The sequence below is a fragment of the Gossypium hirsutum genome, chromosome A10 (assembly GCF_007990345.1).
Source record: "Gossypium hirsutum isolate 1008001.06 chromosome A10, Gossypium_hirsutum_v2.1, whole genome shotgun sequence".
Lineage (NCBI taxonomy): Eukaryota > Viridiplantae > Streptophyta > Magnoliopsida > Malvales > Malvaceae > Gossypium > Gossypium hirsutum.
The window spans coordinates 100,119,448-100,132,733 of record NC_053433.1 but is presented as its reverse complement, the minus strand read 5'-3'; positions in this window follow the sequence as shown (position 1 = coordinate 100,132,733).

Here is a 13,286-nt window from a genome sequence, read left to right as displayed (position 1 = left end):
GTTGGACTTTGGCATTTTGAGTGATGCATCTTGCTTTTGTGTCGATCTTGGATGATATATGTTATTATGTAAAATGAAATGATGTATATGGAATTATGATAAGAGATATATTTTGATTTTATTACAAATTGTAATTCGGCACTTACTCCATGATAAAATACGTGAAATTGTATGCAAATGTAACACCCCGCACACGACACCGTTGCCGGAGTCGAACGCGAGGTGTTAACAGACTTAATTACTTTGTTTTCACAGTCCATAAAAAAATTTCCAGACAGGCTGGCTAACCGTGTCACTGTCGCCTTAAAAATCATATCTCGAGTTCAAAAACTCGAAAACTGATTCCGTAAATTTTCCCCGAAATTATACTCATATATCCATCTGTGGATTTATTTATAGAATGTTTGGTCAGGCCAATTGGTACAGTTTATTAGTTAAAGTCTCCCCTGATTCTGGGTTCGACTACTCTGACCTTCATGTATTCTGACTTGGATATCTCCCTGTACAGAGATTCAATACTCATGTCGTTTGTTTCTAATGAAACTAGACTCAAATGGGAATCCTTACATATAAGGAATGACTTCTAATTATCTCTGGATAATTTATGGTGAATTTTCAAAATCGGAACAGGAGATCCAGAAACCGTTCTGGCCCTGTTTCACGAGAACTTTAATATCTCTTAATATACTGTTCATATGATTGTTTCATTACTTTCATATGAAAGTAGATTCATCAAGGTCCGATTAAATAATTTATTCACTATTTAATTCCATTCCTACAAATTTTAGTGATTTTTCAAATCCACACCACTGCTGCTGTCAACATCTGTTTTCAAGGTAAACTTTACCTATTTCGTGGTTACCATGGACCAACTAGGGTTTTGTCATACATAGGTCCACATATGATCATATTTAGCCATTCCAATGGCTGATCATTTGCCCAACACTTCTATTTCAATCCATATTCACATCATGAAACCATATATATATACATAAACACAAATGGTCTAATGCCATACTCCACTTCTACGAGCCATTTTCGCATGGCTGTACACACATACATCACAAAAAGTACTTAAAAACAACAAGGGGTAGTCCTATACATGCCATATCCAGAGTTCAACTAAAAGAGTACCAAAAGGGCTTTGATAGTGTGGATGACTTCGACTTCGATGATCCCGAATCCGATAGCTAACGAATAAAATCTATAAAACAGAGAGTCAAAGCAACGGGGTAAGCATTTTAAAGCTTAGTAAGTTTCAAGTAATGAAATCGGCTTTAACTAAAGTATTACATTCACATAGCTAAATGAATCACTTTATTAATACACATTCTCATAATCATACTTACTTCACACTTCATCAACATATACACACACAAGGTATCAACTTATCTAAAAGCCGAAAGTTCGTTAGTCGATTGAACGAATACTATTTAAAACGAATCGACTTTTCCGAAGCACATGCAAACATACCTTATCGTTTGGGTTTGTCGAGCGTATTAATTGAATTTATTACAGCACAAAACGCTCACGTTCAAACCCAAGTTTCTTCGGAATTTAGCCGGATATAACCACAAGCACAATTGCCTTCGAGTCTTAACCCGGGTATAGCAACTCGCACGAATGCCTTCGGATCTTAGCCCGGATATATCATCTCGCACAAATGCCTTCGGGTCTTAGCCCGGATATATCAACTTGCACAAATGCCTTCGGGTCTTAGCCCGGATATATCAACTTGCACAAATGCCTTCGGGTCTTAGCCCGGATAAAATCACTAGCATAAATGCCTTCGGGACTTAGCCCGGATATATCAAATGCTCATGCACACATATATCAATAATCATAACACATCCATATCTTATTTTCGTTACTAAGGCTCAAACACAAACATTTATTAAACCTTTCCAATTTCGGCTCAATAGCCACACACGAAGAGTATGATTTCAATTGGCTTTATAACATAGTCTCTATGCACATTCGGCTATCTGTCATAGTATGACTAATCATTTCAATATAATTCAAGTAGGGTCATTACTCGAAGACTTACCTCGGATGTTGTCGAACGACTTCAATGGCTATTCAATTACTTTTTCCTTCCCTTTATCGGATTTAGTTCCCCTTTGCTCTTGAGCTTAAGTTCAACAAATTTTAAAATAGTCATTAATCGACTATTCAAGTATTACTTTCAGAATATAATACATATAGATTCGACTTTCACACACATAGATTATAGTAAGCTTTATAAAAATCAATAAACAATTCATTAGCAAATTTTCATTAATGTTTACAATATAATTACAATTTCCCGATAAGCTGACTTCCTGAGCAACAGTCACTAAAGTTTTTATAACTGGAGCTATGAAACTCCAAATCAATTTCCGTAAATTTTCCTTGACAGAAGACTCATTTATCTATTATCCATAAAAATTTCAAAATTTTTAGTTTAGCCCATCAATACCAGATTTTTCTTAAAGTTCACCTTGTTTCACTGTTTGACTAAACTGACTATCCTTCACTACGAATCAAATTTCTCATTGTACAGAATTCAAAATATGTTCTTGTTTATTTCATTTGAAACTAGACTCATTAAGGAGTCTAAGCACATAAATTTTATCTTAGGGCCATTTTTGTACAATTTACACTGATTTTATAAAAACAGGACAGGGAATCTAGTAGTCATTTTGACTCAGCCCCACAATACTTCAAATATCTCAAGATCGGTAACTCTTTTGTTTTTAGAGTTTCTTTTGTAAGAAACTAGACTCTTCAAGCTTTAATGACATAATTTACTCAGCTTCTAATTCAACTCCTACAAATTATGGCGATTTTCCAAAATCACCTTACTGCTGCTGTCCCCAAGCAGATTATTACCAAATCAAATGCTAACATTTGCATTTCACCTTAGTAGCTAGCTTAGCAAACCTTAATTAAACATATAATTCACACATATCACATTCCAAGCATTCACTCTATTCTATCACTTAAGGTACAAACATTACTCAATAACTTCCTAATTCAAATTCGGCAACTACACCATGACCATCTTAACTCGTTTCTCATCTTGCCAACAAAAACATAGTAAAGCAAATCTTCATACACAATGGTTATCAATTCATCCATTCACTAGGGACATAACCTAATGTTCAATAACAACCCCTCCTTTATCAAGTACACATTCGGCCTTGGTACCTAATAAGGTAGTCGATTCCTCTTTAGCACCCATTGCTCACATATGATTATTTGTATAGTTCAAACACTCATCTATCTTTGCTCATCTAAATTTAACATGGAACAACAAAATTCACCATTGTCAAATACCATAGCCGAAAGCCCTAGTCCATAACACAAATCAAAGTTTCTACATGGGTTACCAAAGTAGCTTGATATCTTACTCAAGATTAACCAAAATTTCATGAACTAATATAAATTTCTTACCTTGCTATTAGCCTAGGATGACCGAATGCCTCCCTCCCAACTTCCTCTTTACAATCGGCCAAGAAAAACCAAGGATACAAGCTTTGTTTTCATTACTTTTTCTTTTTTATTCTTTCTTTTATTTATTTCCTTTCTTTTGCATAAAATAATGGCCATTTAATTAAGATTTAGTACATATTATATATATGTGACCATCATGGCCGGCCACCACTTATAAAAAAGGGGTATTTGACATGCAAGTACAATTATTTGCAACATGCATAAATGGGCCACTTTACATTAGCCTAGCACATTTCTAATTTTCTCACATAAGTCCCATTTAATAAAATTCACTTACAATTAACAAAATTCAAACATGAAATTTTCACACATGCATATATACATATAAGAAGCATCAAATATGACGGTCAATTATTTTTACGACTCGGTTTAGCGGTCCCGAAACCACTTCCCGACTAGGGTCAATTTTGGGCTGTCACAACTCTCCCCCACTTAAGAAATTTTCGTCCCCGAAAAGCTTACCGGTAAATAGGTTTGGGTATCGTTCTTTCATCGAGCTCTCGGTTTCCCAAGTAGCTTCCTCGATCCCGTGTTTGAGCCATAACACCTTCACTAACGGAACCCTTTTGTTTCGCAACTCCTTCACTTCACGAGCTAGGATACGCATCGGTTCTTCTTCATAACTCATATCGGCTTGAATTTCAACCTCTGATGGGCTAATTATGTGCGATGGATCAGATCGATAGCGTCGAAGGATCGAAACATGAAAGACGTCGTGAATCCTTTCAAGCTCAGGGGGCAAAATCAATCTATACGCAACCGGACCAACTCGTTCGGAGATTTCGTACGGCCCAATGAATCTCGGACTCAACTTGCCCTTACGGCCAAATCTGAGTACCTTTTTCCAAGGCGAAACTTTAAGAAACACTTTATCTCCCACCTGATATTCAATGTCTTTTCGTTTCAAATCCGCATACGATTTCTGAAGATCTGTGGCTGTCTTCAGACTTTCACGAATTATTTTTACTTTCTGTTCGGCATCTTTAATCAAATCAACTCCAAAAATTTTACTTTCACCGAGCTCGGTCCAAAACAATGGTGTACGACATTTACGACCGTACAAAGCCTCGTAAGGTGCCATCTTAATACTTGATTGAAAACTATTGTTGTAAGCGAATTCAATCAAAGGTAAATATCGTTCCCATGAACTACTGAACTCGAGGATGCAACATCTCAACATATCCTCAAGTATCTGAATTATCCGCTCGGATTGACCATCGGTTTGGGGGTGAAAAGCAGTGCTAAAATGCAGCTTGGTACCCAAAGCTTCTTGCAATTTCTTCCAAAATCGTGAGGTGAATCTCGGATCTCTATCCGACACGATAGAAATAGGTACCCCGTGTAATCTCACAATCTGAGAAACGTACAATTCAGCTAGTCTATCCAATGAAAAATTCGTACGCACGGGGATAAAGTGAGTCGACTTAGTCAGTCTATCGACAACAACCCAAATCGCATCCTTCTTACTTGCTGACAATGGCAGTCCGGACACAAAGTCCATTGTGACTCGATCCCATTTCCACTCGGGTATCATGATCGGCTGAAGTAATCCTGAAGGCACTTGATGTTCCGCCTTCACTTGTTGACATATTAAACATCTTGAAACAAAGTCGGAGATGTCTCGTTTCATACCATGCCACCAAAACTGACGTTTCAAATCGTTGTACATTTTCGTACTCCCCGGGTGAATTGAGATTCGGCTACAATGGGCTTCGTTTAGAATCATCGAAATGAGCTCTGAATTTCTTGGAACACACAACCGACTTTTGAACCTCAAACAATCGTCATCATCAATTTGAAATTCGGATTCCATATTCGGAACACATTCAGCCCGTTTTGCAACCAATTCATCGTCGACTTTCTGAGCTTCACGAATTTGACGAATCAATAATGGTTTGGCCTCTAATTCAGCTACTAACACATTGTCGGGTAGAACAGACAAGTGCACATTCATCGCTCGTAAAGCAAATAGTGATTTTCGGCTTAAGGCGTCCGCAACCACATTAGCCTTTCCCGGGTGGTAATCAATGACAAGCTCGTAATCTTTCAACAACTCAAGCCAACGTCTTTGTCGCAGATTTAAGTCTCTTTGAGTCATCAAATATTTGAGACTTTTGTGATCCGAAAATACATGGCACTTTTCACCAAATAAGTAATGTCGCCATATTTTTAAAGCGAATACGATGGCAGCTAGTTCGAGATCATGGGTCGGATAATTTTTCTCACGTGGCTTTAATTGTCTCGACGCATAGGCCACCACTCGACCTTCTTGCATAAATACGCAACCCAACCCAAGTAGGGATGCGTCACTATAAATGACAAACTCTTTGCCTGATTCGGGTTGCACTAAAATTGGAGCTTCAGTCAAATAAGTTTTCAGTTGATTGAAACTTTTTCTGACATTTCTCCGTTCATTCGAACTTAACATCCTTTTGAAGTAGCTTCGTCATTGGTGTGGCTATCATCGAGAAACCCTTTACGAACCGTCTGTAGTAACCGGCAAGTCCCAAAAAGCTCCGAACCTCAGTAATATTTCTCGGAGGCTTCCAGTTAAGTATGGCTGAAATTTTGCTCGGATCAACTCGAATACCCGATGCAGATACCACATGACCCAAAAAGCTAACCTCTCCTAACCAGAACTCACACTTACTGAATTTAGCATATAACTGCTTATCCCGCAAAATTTGCAACACTAGTCTCAGGTGCTCAGCATGTTCGGTCTCATCTCTTGAATAGACCAAGATATCATCAATGAACACAACTACGAACTGATCCAAATATGGTCTGAAGATCCGATTCATCAAATCCATGAATATCGCAGGGGCATTAGTGAGCCCAAATGGCATCACTAAGAACTCGTAGTGACCATATCTCGTTCTGAAGGCAGTTTTGGGTATGTCCGAATCTCGAATTCGCAACTGATAATAGCCCGATCTCAAATCTATTTTTGAGAACACTGAGGCTCCCTTTAGTTGGTCGAACAAATCATCGATACGCAGTAACGGATATTTGTTCTTTATTGTCACTTTATTCAGCTGACGATAGTCAATGCACAACCTCATGGTTCCGTCCTTCTTTTTCACGAACAATACTGGTGCACCCCAAGGTGAGAAACTTGGTCGGGCGAAACCTCTATCCGTCAATTCTTGCAACTGAGCTTTCAACTCTTTTAACTCGGTTGGTGCCATACGATACGGAGCTATCGAAATCGGCGTAGTCCCAGGTACAAGCTCAATACCAAACTCTATCTCTCGAACAGGTGGTAAACCCGGTAATTCTTCAGGAAAAACATCCGGGTATTCACAAACCACCGGCATAGATTCGGGTTTCTTTTCTAATTCTTTGTCATCAATTACATACGCAAGGTATGCTTCGCACCCTTTTCTTACATATTTCTGGGCCAACATTGAGGATATTACAGCTGGCAACCCCTTTAAGTCCGTAGACTCAACTCGGATTATCTCGTTATTTGCGCACCTCAAATCAATAGTCTTGCTTTTGCAATTCACAACTGCATCATGCGCGGTCAGCCAATCCAAACCAAGAATAACATCAAATTCATCAAACGGCAAAAGCATCAAGTCTACCGGAAAACAGGAACCTCGAATTACTAGGGGACATTTCTTACACACTTTGTCGACAAGCACGTAACGACCCAAGGGATTTGATACTCGAATTACGAACTCAGTAGACTCAATAGGTAAAGTCTTACTGGATGCTAAGGTTTCACATATGTAAGAATGAGTAGAACCGGGGTCAATCAAAGCAATTACATTAGTATCAAAGAGAGTAAAAGTACCGGTAATAACATCAGGCGAAGAAGCATCCTCGCGGGCACGTATAGCATAAGCTCTGGCAGGCGCACGAGCCTCGGATCTGGTCGTAGCATCTCTAGATCCTCTCTGACCACCACTAGCATTGCCCGTATTTCTAGATGGTCTACCTCGAGCAGTGGTAGCACCCGGTTTCCCACTCTGATTTACATTCTGTTCAGACAACCTTGGGCAATCTTTAATGAAGTGGTCAACTGATCTGCACTTGTAACAGGAGCGGTCATGGGATCTACAACTCCCCGAATGCCATTTACCGCAATATCGACATTCCGTTCTGTCTCGACGTTCATTCCCAACACTGGCGACCGAAGTGCCTCGTGTACCCACAGGGGGTCGATCACGATCTCGTCTAAAAAGGCCCGAAGTGCCTCTAGACCGGCCCACATCATCTCGAAATTTCTTCGATGCCTGTTGAAGAGACTTTCCCGAGGATCTTTTACGAAACTCTCCAGTTCTCACATCAACTTTTTGTTTTTCTTTTCTAAGCTCTTCGGCTTTACAAGCTCGCTCGACAAGTACTACGAACTCTCGTATTTCAAGAATGCCAACGAACATTTTTATATCTTCATTCAGCCCATCCTCGAAGCGTTTACACATGATAGCCTCGGACGAAACACATTCCCGAGCGTATCTACTAAGTCTAACAAATTTTCGCTCGTAATCAGTGACTGACATAGAACCTTGCTTAAGCTCAAGAAATTCCTTCCGTTTTTTATCAACAAATCTCTGAGTGATATACTTTTTCCGAAACTCAATTTGGAAAAACTCCCAAGTTACTTGCTCTCGGGGTACAACAGAAGTCAGAGTACTCCACCAATAGTAGGCAGAATCGCGTAGCAAGGAGATAGTGCACTTTAGGCATTCATCGGGTGTACAAGATAGTTCATCGAGTACCCGGATAGTGTTCTCCAACCAAAATTCAGCTTGCTCGGCGTCGTCGCTATCCGTAGCTTTAAATTCAGTAGCCCCATGTTTTCGGATTCTGTCAACTGGGGGCTTATTTGACCTTATCTGGTCAATTTCCGAAGGTAGTGTAGGTGCGGGGGTTGTATTAGTCGGGAATGGAGGTTGTGGAACAGCCGTATTAGTTCGAATGTATTGGTTGAACCAATCATTCATCACGCTATAGAAAGCTTGTCTAGCTTCATCATTCGGATTACTAGCATTAGGTTGAGAGTCCGCCGGCGCTGTCCCTTGTGCGGGAGCAGGCGCTACACTCTCAAGATCATCAGCTACCGCTCGGTCGGGATCGGGATCCATTACTATAAATAAACACATTTGCAAATGTCAGAAATCGCCACACTATCAATTAATCACATAAAATGGCATGTATAGCTAGACCCAACGCATTACGGTAGTCCTAGAATCGACTAAACCGTAGCTCTGATACCAATAAAATTGTAACACCCCGTACCCGAGACCGTTGCCGGAGTCGAACGCGAGGTGTTAACAGACTTAATTACTTTGTTTTCACAGTCCATAAAAAAATTTCCAGACAGGCTGGCTAACCGCGTCACTGTCGCCTTAAAAATCATATCTCGAGTTCAAAAACTCGAAAACTGATTCCGTAAATTTTCCCCAAAATTAGACTCATATATCCATCTGTGGATTTATTTATAGAATTTTTGGTCGGGCCAATTGGTACAGTTTATTAGTTAAAGTCTCCCCTGATTCTGGGTTTGACTACTCTGACCTTCATGTATTCTGACTTGGATATCTCCCTGTACAGAGCTTCAATACTCATGCCATTTGTTTCTAATGAAACTAGACTCAAAGGGGAATCCTTACATATAAGGAATGACTTCTAATTATCTCTGGATAATTTATGGTGAATTTTCAAAGTCGGAACAGGAGATCCAGAAACCATTCTGGCCCTGTTTCACGAGAACTTTAATATCTCTTAATATACTGTTCATATGATTGTTTCGTTACTTTCATATGAAATTAGATTCATCAAGGTTCGATTACATAATTTATTTACTATTTAATTCCATTCTTACAAATTTTAGTGATTTTTCAAATCCACACCACTGTTGCTGTCAACATCTGTTTTCAAGGTAAACTTTACCTATTTCGTGGTTACCATGGACCAACTAGGGTTTTGTCATACATAGGTCCACATATGATCATATTTAGCCATTCCAATGGCTGATCATTTGCCCAACACTTCTATTTCAATCCATAGTCACATCATGAAACCATATATATATACATAAACACAAATGGTCTAATGCCATACTCCACTTCTACGAGCCATTTTCGCATGGCTGTACACACATACATCACAAAAAGTACTTAAAAACAACAAGGGGTAGTCCTATACATGCCATATCCAGAGTTCAACTAAAAGAGTACCAAAAGGGCTTTGATAGTGTGGATGACTTCGACTTCGATGATCCCGAATCCGATAGCTAACGAACAAAATCTATAAAACAGAGAGCCAAAGCAACGGGGTAAGCATTTTAAAGCTTAGTAAGTTTCAAGTAATGAAATCGGCTTTAACTAAAGTATTACATTCACATAGCTAAATGAATCACTTTATTAATACACATTCTCATAATCATACTTACTTCACACTTCATCAACATATACACACACAAGGTATCAACTTATCTAAAAGCCGAAAGTTCGTTAGTCGATTGAACGAATACTATTTAAAACGAATCGACTTTTCCGAAGCACATGCAAACATATCTTATCATTTGGGTTTGTCGAGCGTATTAATTGAATTTATTACAGCACAAAACGATCACGTTCAAACCCAAGTTTCTTCGGAATTTAGCCGGATATAACCACAAGCACAATTGCCTTCGGGTCTTAACCCGGGTATAGCAACTCGCACGAATGCCTTCGGGTCTTAGCCTGGATATATCATCTCGCACAAATGCCTTCGGGTCTTAGCCCGGATATATCAACTTGCACAAATGCCTTCGGGTCTTAGCCCGAATATATCAACTTGCACAAATGCCTTCGGGTCTTAGCCCGGATAAAATCACTAGCATAAATGCCTTCGGGACTTAGCCCGGATATATCAAATGCTCATGCACACATATATCAATAATCATAACACATCCATATCTTATTTTCGTTACTAAGGCTCAAACACAAACATTTATTAAACCTTTCCAATTTCGGCTCAATAGCCACACACGAAGAGTATGATTTCAATTGGCTTTATAACATAGTCTCTATGCACATTCGGCTATCTGTCATAGTATGACTAATCATTTCAATATAATTCAAGTAGGGTCATTACTCGAAGACTTACCTCGGATGTTGTCGAACGACTTCAATGGCTATTCAATTACTTTTTCCTTCCCTTTATCGGATTTAGTTCCCCTTTGCTCTTGAGCTTAAGTTCAACAAATTTTAAAATAGTCATTAATCGACTATTCAAGTATTACTTTCAGAATATAATACATATAGATTCGACTTTCACACACATAGATTATAGTAAGCTTTATAAAAATCAATAAATAATTCATTAGCAAATTTTCATTAATGTTTACAATATAATTACAATTTCCCGATAAGCTGACTTCCTGAGCAACAGTCACTAAAGTTTTTATAACTGGAGCTACGAAACTCCAAATCAATTTCCGTAAATTTTCCTTGACAGAAGACTCATTTATCTATTATCCATAAAAATTTCAAAATTTTTAGTTTAGCCCATCAATACCAGATTTTTCTTAAAGTTCACCTTGTTTCACTGTTTGACTAAACTGACTATCCTTCACTACGAATCAAATTTCTCATTGTACAGAATTCAACATATGTTCTTGTTTATTTCATTTGAAACTAGACTCATTAAGGAGTCTAAGCACATAAATTTTATCTTAGGGCCATTTTTGTACAATTTACACTGATTTTATAAAAACAGGACAGGGAATCTAGTAGTCATTTTGACTCAGCCCCACAATACTTCAAATATCTCAAGATCGGTAACTCTTTTGTTTTTATAGTTTCTTTTGTAAGAAACTAGACTCTTCAAGCTTTAATGACATAATTTACTCAGCTTCTAATTCAACTCCTACAAATTATGGCGATTTTCCAAAATCACTTTACTGCTGCTGTCCCCAAGCAGATTATTACCAAATCAAATGCTAACATTTGCATTTCACCTTAGTAGCTAGCTTAGCAAACCTTAATTAAACATATAATTCACACATATCACATTCCAAGCATTCACTCTATTCTATCACTTAAGGTACAAACATTACTCAATAACTTCCTAATTCAAATTCGGCAACTACACCATGACCATCTTAACTCATTTCTCATCTTGCCAACAAAAACATAGTAAAGCTAATCTTCATACACAATGGTTATCAATTCATCCATTCACTAGGGACATAACCTAATGTTCAATAACAACCCCTCCTTTATCAAGTACACATTCGGCCTTGGTACCTAATAAGGTAGTCGATTCCTTTCCCTTTAGCACCCATTGCTCACATATGATTATTTGTATAGTTCAAACACTCATCTATCTTTGCTCATCTAAATTTAACATGGAACAACAAAATTCACCATTGTCAAATACCATAGCCGAAAGCCCTAGTCCATAACACAAATCAAAGTTTCTACATGGGTTACCAAAGTAGCTTGATATCTTACTCAAGATTAACCAAAATTTCATGAACTAATATAAATTTCTTACCTTGCTATTAGCCTAGGATGACCGAATGCCTCCCTCCCAACTTCCTCTTTACAATCGGCCAAGAAAAACCAAGGATACAAGCTTTGTTTTCATTACTTTTTCTTTTTTATTCTTTCTTTTATTTATTTCCTTTCTTTTGCATAAAATAATGGCCATTTAATTAAGATTTAGTACATATTATATATATGTGACCATCATGGCCGGCCACCACTTATAAAAAAAGGGGTATTTGACATGCAAGTACAATTATTTGCAACATGCATAAATGGGCCACTTTACATTAGCCTAGCACATTTCTAATTTTCTCACATAAGTCCCATTTAATAAAATTCACTTACAATTAACAAAATTCAAACATGAAATTTTCACACATGCATATATACATATAAGAAGCATCAAATATGACGGTCAATTATTTTTACGACTCGGTTTAGCGGTCCCGAAACCACTTCCCGACTAGGGTCAATTTTGGGCTGTCACAGCAAATTAGTTTATAAAATTCGAATATGCAAGGTGATAAGTTAGTAAAATGTTCCTTGATAGTTTTAGTTTATTAATTAGGAATAAATGTGATTGTTGATTGTAGCCTAGTAATATGTTCGATTGTGCATGAGTAGGGCATATGTATGATGTTTAAATAGCTAGTTAGTAAGGTCATTTGTACGTTAAATATATGATATACATGTATTAAATTAAATTTCTTAATTGATAAGTAATTAAACAAATTCATTTGTTTAAATTAAGCTCAAGAGCAAAGAAGAACTAAATCAGATAGGGGAAAGGAGAAAGCAATCGAGTAGCCTATCCGCAACTGTTCAAAATATCCGAGGTAAGTTTTGAGTAGTCACCTTTAGTTTATAATTGATGATGCCTTGATATGTATATATTAGATGAATTGTGACCTTTTGGTTCTCATTAGATTAAGTTGTGTGATAAATAATTTATGTATATGACTTATAGTCACATGGTCACTATGGGTTAAGTTTAAATAGTGAAATGGATATGTGATATTTATGAATGACTTTTGAATCGAAATGTAAATGATGGTGTTCGTATGGAGCTTATATTTGAATGTAGCAAATGACTACTCATGTGACATGTTCAATGAGATGTGTTAATACATGATTAAATATGCATGATACTTGAGGTATTATCTGGGCTTAAAAACCCGCAGGCTTCGTACTGGAATGTTATCCGGGCTTAAAAACCCGCAGGCTTCGTGCTGGAATGTTATCCAGGCTTAAAGACCCGCAGGCTTTGTGCTGGAATATTATTTGGGCTAGAGACCCGCAGGCTAC